The following is an 8,188-nucleotide window of genomic DNA, read 5'->3' as shown; positions in this document are numbered from 1 at the left end:
TAATCTAGTGAAGACTTTTGCTTAGCAAATGTAGCTCTGTATCATTTATCTATTGCTCTAATAATTCTGCATAGCAAACTGCTCTAAAACAATAACCCCTGTTTATTGCTCATGTGTCCATGGGTAAACTGGGTGATTCTTCTGGTCTGGACTGGGCTCATTCATGTAGCTGCAGATTGGGTAGGTGGATCTGTGGATCTGAGCTGGAACCTCACACATATCTGGAGACAAGCTGGCTCTTGGTTGGTGTAGAATGGCCCAGTTGGGATAACTAGACTCTTCTCCACCAGCCTCTTGCATCCCTCCAGCAGGCTAGCCCAGGCATTTTCTCATGGTGGTGGCAGGGTCTAAGAAAAAGAAAGTCATGACACAGAAGTACTTTTCCAAACCTATACTAGTGTCAAGTTTGCTAATGACTGATTGGCCAAAGCAAGTCACGTAATCAAACCCAGAGTCATTGTGGGAATAGGGTTGCCTGATAAAAAATATTGGACACCCAGTAAAATTTGAATTGCAGATCAACAACTAGTAATTATTCTAGGATATATATGTCAGGAAGCCATATGTGAGAGGGCACTATCAAAGGGCATGGATACCGGGAGGGTGAAAAATTGGGGTTGTTAATCTATCCACCGCACATTCTCATCCTCTGTGTTCCTTCTCACTTTACCTATATCTAGCCTTAATAAACCTCTTGAACTTCCTGAGATATGCCATGTTCTCTCATGTTTTATTGTTCCTTCAGAGGCTATTCCCTATATATGGAACAGGTTTCTTCCATGTCTTAACTTGGCTAAACCCTAACCACCTTCAAGACCTAGGTCAGGCTTTCAATACCTCAAGTTGGGATGAATGGCCCTAGTGTGTGCTCCTACAGCCCCAGGGCATAGCTCTCTTCTGGCATGTAATTTATTTACTAAACATGCACATAGCACTGATCATGTGCCAGGCACTGTTCTAAGTGCTTCACTCCCTTAATCCTCCTACCAACCCTGTGGCATATGTGTTATCAATAACCTCATTATTATCACGCCATTTTATAACCACCGGCATTTTTGTTGATCTCCCCCATTGTACTGGAGGGCATGGATTGTGTTATAGTTATCTCCATGCCTAGCACAGGGCCTGACACATAGTAAGTATTCAATAAAGGTTTGCTGAGTGAATACATTTATCAGCTATGTGAAAAGTCATTCAGGGTTAAGGTAGGTTTGTATGGAATTGGCACAGATGATCAGGAGGCAGCTGGCATATGGGGTTCTTGAGGGGAATGGAGGAAAGAGCAAGATCCATCCCAGAAGACTCTTTGCAAACAGAGGGCATTGGGAGGGCATTGGCTCCTCAAAGGGTCACAGAATGGACAAGAGAGCAGCAAACAAAAACAGCAGAAGAAACACAACCTTTGCCTACTTCACAGTTTTGTCCAGCATCATCTCTGAGGACAAAGCTGGGAATACAAGGCCAGGGGGTTATATTTCCTAGGTTGCCAGGGAATCCAAAGACCTTCAGTCTGTAACAAACAAAGGATTATTAGATTGCGGGAACTAGATACCACTTCCACCCTTTGGTCATGACAGCAGCTAACTTGCCAAAAAACTGCAAGTTTTCCACACTATTGATGACTGGGAAGGACTGTACCACCTTCCTTAAAAGACTATTTCAGAGTTTGTTTTTCCTAGTTCCTAACTTAAATCTCTGGTAAATTTTTGAGCTAATTTCTTTAAATGTCTTTTGTAGAGATGGAAAGCAACTGATTGAAATATTCAATAAATCCTTCATATTCACAGAGGATATTTTCCTCAACTCCCACAATAGGGAAGGCCACTGACTTCTTGCCTTGTAAAATAACAGTAACTAATGTATTTTTAGCCAGGCACTAAATTTTACATGGAAAAAAATCTCATTTAATACTCACATGACAGTGTGAGTTAGATACTATTATTAACTCCATTCTATAAAAAGAAAATTGAGCCTCAGAGAAGATAAGCAACTTTTACAAATTGTCAGATGAATACATGATTAATTTCCTCCCTAATTCTTACCCTCTCTGTCTTTAGTAAAAACAGAATCATCGATTAAGGCTAGAGCTTGGACAGACTCTGAGGGATTTAATTGTTTAAAAGGATGACTCTTGAATCCCAAACCCAGAGATGCTCTTGTGCAATAAAACTTCCTACCATAAAGATTGGGTATGACTCAGCCTGTTCTTTTAAATTTTAGCAGCTTCTCCAGACATGGAAAATTCAGGAATTAATTGAATTTAAATATTCGATTTTTACACAGGAGTGATTTGGCATTGTCTTAAGAGTGCATATCCTTGGAAATTCAAATCCAAATCACAATGAGATATCACCTCATACCCACAATGAGATATCATTTGGCCATAATCAAAAGTCGGATAATAACAAGTATTGACGAGGATATGGGGAAGTCAGAACCCACATATACTGCTAGCAGGAATGTAAAATAGTGTAGCCACTTTGGAAAAGTCTGTCAGTTCCTCAAAAGGTTAAACGTAGAGTTACCATATGATTCAACAGTTCCACTCCTAGGTATACACCCAAGAGACATGAAAACATATATATGTCCACACAAAAAACTCATACATGACTGTTCATAGCAGCAGTATTCATAATAGCAAAACAGTGGAAACAACCAAAATGCCCATCAACTAAAGAATGGATAAACAAATGTGACATACCCATAAAATGGGATTTATTCAGCTATAAAAAAAAATGAAGTTCTGACACATGCTACAACATAGATTAATCTTGGGAACATTACACTAAGTGAAATAAGCCCAAAATAAAAGACCACATTTGGTATGATTCTATTTATATGTCCAGAATAGGGAAATCTATAGAAACAGAAAGTAAATTAGTGTTTACCTAGGGCTAGAGTGATGGGGGAATGGGAAGTGAGTGCTAAAGGGCATGGGATTTCTTTATGGGGTGTTGAAAATGTTCTATAACTGTGGTGATGGATGCTCAGCTCAGTGAATATGTTTAAAACCATTGAATTCTACATTAAGTGGGTGAATTTATGGTATGATTGATATATCAATAAAGCTGTTTTTAAGAAGAGTGCCTATCCACCTTTACTCCCGATAATACTTATTAACTTTAGGCATCCTGATAGGTTACCATGGCGGCAAGAGGGAGGTTAGTTGTGCTCTCTTTTCCTCAGTACAGCTCACTTCAGTTAGTTGTTGGGCATAACATGAAACAAAATAATTCTCATTGGGGAGCATAAAGCTTTATGTTCTGCTTGGATAGCAGAAGTTTCACCCCTTCCTTCAATAATGCAGAGGGCTGCCCTGGCCATCATACTGGACCCCATCAAGAATTCACACAAAGAAAAAGAAGTTAGGAAATTTTCTTCCTTCCTATGTTCAGATTATGAGACAGCCCCATGCCTTAGATTCTAAGGTTTAGAAGCTTAAAGTGTTTTTCCTTGACCCAATGGCAGCGAAGTAATAAGCAATGCCAAAAACTGATTTTAAGAAGAAAACTACATCTCCAGGGAATTAGATCACAGAGCTGTCCTAAAAACTCCCTCACCCCTCAACATACCCCCCAGACATTTCCCAAAGAGTGGGAAACTATTCTCACGCCTTTATCTTATCAGACCAGTGACATCCTCTTGAATGCTAAGTCCTCTTCTTGTTCTTAAGAATATGAGCCATTCTGAATGTCAAAAAGATATGGGAAATATGTTTATACTCACATTTTATGCAACCCAGCTCCAATCAGTGGAGTCTCAAAGGAGAAAATGCACTGGCCCAGGAATGATTCTCAATTACATTTTACATCGCAGCTGGAAAATTGAGTGGCCTATCTCCAACTCAATAGCTGACCACAGTGGGTGGCACAATCTGAAGTGAACAGTGGAGACAGTTGTCTAGTTCCAGGTGGGCAGAATGGAAAGCATGGGAAGAAAGGAAACATTCATTGCATTTTGAATGTGTGTAAAAGATTCCAGATTTCCAGAGGGCTGAGTCAGAAACCAGAGTGGACAATAGTCTGGTGAGAAATGGGTGATAGCAAGGTATCTTAAGTGGTGGCACCCATTTGAGAAGTAATGCCTCCTGAGGTCAAAAAATAACTCTTATTAACAAAATGTACCCAGTACTGTCATTTATTTCTGAATATGATTTAAGTGTATCACTAAATGACAGCAGTGAAATTTGAATTTTCTTCCCTATGTTTATTGACATTTTCCCCTGTCCTAGGATCCAGGGATGCTAATTTTTGAAACACTTAATTGGAGAAATATTTGGAAGGTAAATTCCACAGGATTGCTGATTGTTTCGGTGTAGGGTGAGAAAGAAAGTGAAGAATCACAAAGATTCCTATGATTTTAGCTGAAAGACTGCTATGTGCAAAAAGGCTTAAATTAATTTTATAAGATTAGTTCACCAGAAGATATATTAGTGTCACGGGTGGAACTTATGTGAAAAAGGGAAAGAGTTTATTATTTGTAGAATTCTCTTTCCGTGCTGGCTTCTAAATTGATGCTTTACATACCAATTTCCACTTAATGTAACAAAGAATAGAACTACCAGATGGCCTGGCAATCCCACTTCTTGGTATATACTCAAAATAATTGAAAGGACTCAGACAGATACTTGTATACCCATATTTTTAGCAACATTATTCACAACAGCCAAAAGGTGGAAGCAACCCAAGTCTCCATCAACTGATGAACGGATAAGCAAAATGTGGTATGTACATACAATGGAATATTTATTCAGCTGGAAAAAGGAGTGAATTCTGATACATGCAACAACATGGTTGAACCTTGAAGATATGTTGAGTGGAATAGGCCAGACACAAAGGGACAAATATTGTATGATTTAGTTTATATGAAATAAAAGAAGCAAATTTCACAGAGACAGATTGTAGGTAACAGTTTACCAGGGACAGGTGGTGGGGTGGGGAAGAGGGAGTTGTTGCTTAATATGTGCAGAGTTTCTATTTGGGGTGGTGAAAAAGTTGGGGTAATGGATATTAGTAATAGGCAGCAAAAAATTGTGAATGTAATTAATACTACTGACTTATACACTTGAAAGTGGTTAAAATGGGAAATTTCGGGTTGTAGATATGTTACTACAATAAAAAATTTAGGAAAAAATACAGTTGTTTGATATTAAAATGGGTTGCCTTGAGAGGGAGAAAACTTCTCACCAGGGAAATGGCTCAAGGTAAGGCTTACTAATTGAACCACCCTTGGAGGTTGATGAATGATTCTTCTCAAAGTTTAAGGTGCTGGGAATCACCTGGGGATCTTGTTTAAATGCACATTTTGATTCAGTAAATCTGGGTTGGGGCCAGAGAGTGTGCAGTTCTAAGAAACTCCCAGGTGATGCTGATGTTTCTGATTTATGGACCATACTTTGAGTAGCAAAGCTATAAGGCAAGTCTCAAGCCATTAGTGGTCATGAAATCCACTTCAGTGGTCGTTTTAAACAGAAACAGAATAGAAAATAAGGGGAAACTATCTGAGTTCATTGAATATAGTAAGAGAAAGTACTGTTATAGAAATCTGCTTAAGTTATGTTCAGTTGTGATCCAGTTTGTATGGTACTGGATGATAATGAATTAGATGTGTTTTTTTTTTCTTTTATTCTGGGCCACAAGCAAAAAAGTTTGAAAGCTATGATTGTTGAGGAAACTTGTAATAACAAATCAGATTAAATAACTAAGATTCTTTCTTACTTTGAAATTCTATGATTCTGTGCAATCTTATGTCTCTTATTCAATTCTCTCACTCTAGCTGTCACAGAATATTCAGAGGCTTGGGAATTGTTGAGTCCATTTCCTTCATGTTCATCTTGGGAACCTAAAATTGTGAACATGGCAAGTCCTCATGCAAAAGTTTATGGTTTTCCTGTGGTTAATGTTATTATGACAAAGCCCTGAGATAGTCCCTGCCTCTGCGGGGGTGGGGTGGGGGTGGGGGTGGGGACTGGAAATTTGGTTCTTATTTTTGTTGTTTTGATGCTGAGGCCATTTGTTTAATTGCCAGAGTCTGTTAACATCAATTTGTTTAATTATAAATAAATTTATTTGCAAGTAAAATAAGAATCTAAAAGAGTTACTACCATTTCCAAAGTTACCTTATTTATAAGGTCATAACTCAGATTCTAAATAAATCTGGCTCATTATTTTTTAACTGACTAAAGATTGCTTTTGAAATTCAATCAAGATACAGTGTCATTTTTTAAAATTCTTTAATTTATAATTTGTACCAAAAATATCTTAGTTTGGGAGATTATAAGCTTCCCAAGAGTACTATAGACACACACAGATACATGCACACACACCCCCACACACATATATACAGGATTTTTAAATTAGTGTTGAGCAGGGCGACCAAGGGCAAGGGAAAACAGCTGCAAATGTAAAGAATGTTTTAATGAGGTATTTCAGTTTGGAGTTTTCATACTCCATTAGTCAGAAGAGTAAGTTTGTTTTCTGAGGAATAGTCATAACTTCTCTTGTTAGCATCTGAATTGAAGGAATTAGAGCCTACCGCTCCAGGTCACATGACTTCTCTAATAAATACCCAGCACAATTTAAATTACATTAATTATAAAAGTAGTGGACACTATATTTTAAAACCATATAGGATGTCCACTATTTCTGTATTTTATGGTTTTCTTGGGTTACCAGATAATTTTCATTTAAAAGCATGAGATGCTGTTTCAAATGATCCGTTAGGTAAAATCAACAAAAGATTTCCTTCTTTGGTTAAAAAATAACTAAGTCCAAATCGAATCCAAAGTGATGACTACTAAGGCTAGAAACATCTCATTTGATCTAAAGGCATTTCAACATATCTCAACGTTTTGTTGCAGAAAATGGAATGCAGGACTCCTAGCCAGTGAAGCTTAAAATTGATCAACTTTGGGGAGAAATACTAGTAATTGAATGCCCTCGCAAACATCTGAAGGTAACCCAGAAACTAACTTCTCTTGATCCCTTCTCATTTGATTGTGCTCTTCACCTACTAATCACATACTCAGCATTGTGCTAGGGATGTTAGGAAGTACAGGAGAAACATGAACTAGGCCCTGTCTTGAAATTCCTTTCAGGTGACTTTTCCGAATTGCTAGAATTTAAGGGATGGAAGGTCGAATGTATGTATATTGAATTTAGTTGACCAAATCTGCATTTAGCTAGTGGTGAATCCTGATGCTTTCTCCCTTTTCTCCAGTACATTTCTATTTACCATATTCCTAATAGGACTAAAAATCAAATTATAGTCTATGTTCTAATGTTAACAACTAATAAACTAATAAACTGTCTTTTCTTCACACTTCAGACATTCAAGTTCATTGTTTACATGCCAGACTGTGCCTTGATTACAGGTCAGTTAGAATCCTTGTTAGAAAAAAAATGGAATTTCCAAAATATGCTTGAGTTTCACAAGTTTCACATTTCATATCAGTGAGCTAAACTGAGTCAATGTTTTCATATCGAAGCACCAGACACAATACTGTGTCATTTGAGCATATAGTTCACTACAACTATTTAGAGTTGACCTTTGGATAGAAGGATATTTCATAGACATGTTACTTGCCGTACCCCACTTAAGACAATGGCTAGTCTTTGGATATAATATATCACTTTTTTCATAGTTGTAGTATTTACCTTTGGATGCTAAGGTATTTTGAATGTCATTTGTTATTTTGAATCCTGAAAAGACATGCAGGGTGCTGGCTTTGCCAGCACATATACTAAAATTTGAACAATACAGAGAAGATAAGCATGACCCCTGTGCAGGGATGACACACAAATTTGTGAAGCGTTCCATATATTTAAACATTTCAAAAGATAGGAAAGGAAGGAAATTTCTTCAACATGCTAAGGGGCATTTATGAAAAACCCACAGCTAACATCATAACTCAATGGTGAAAGACTGAAAGCTTTCCCTCTAAGATCTGGAACAAGATAAGGATGCCCACTGTCACCACTGTTATTCAACATTGTAATAGAAGTTCTAGCAAGAGCAGTTGGGTAAGAAAAAGAAATAAAAGGCCACCAAACTGGATGCAGATGACATGATCCTATATATAGAAAGTCTCAAAAACTCTGTGACAAAGCTACTAGAGCTAATAAACAAGTTCAGCAAAGTGATAGAAAACAAGATTCACATGCAAAATTTGGTGGTGTTTCTATACACT

The 8,188-nt window shown here is 37.5% G+C and overlaps 1 non-coding gene across 1 annotated transcript; it reads left to right on the top strand.

Annotated features, from left to right (window-relative positions):
- The first annotated feature begins 7,717 nt into the window (after positions 1-7,717).
- LOC119523933 lies at positions 7,718-7,824 on the top strand. The gene has a single exon (XR_005214734.1). It is a non-coding gene; the product is annotated as a U6 spliceosomal RNA (small nuclear RNA).
- The last annotated feature ends 364 nt before the right edge of the window (positions 7,825-8,188 follow it).

Source organism: Choloepus didactylus, chromosome X (assembly GCF_015220235.1).
Source record: "Choloepus didactylus isolate mChoDid1 chromosome X, mChoDid1.pri, whole genome shotgun sequence".
Classification (NCBI taxonomy): Eukaryota; Metazoa; Chordata; class Mammalia; order Pilosa; family Megalonychidae; genus Choloepus; species Choloepus didactylus.
Note: the sequence above shows the minus strand (reverse complement) of the source record. Positions and strands in the feature narration are given on the sequence as shown.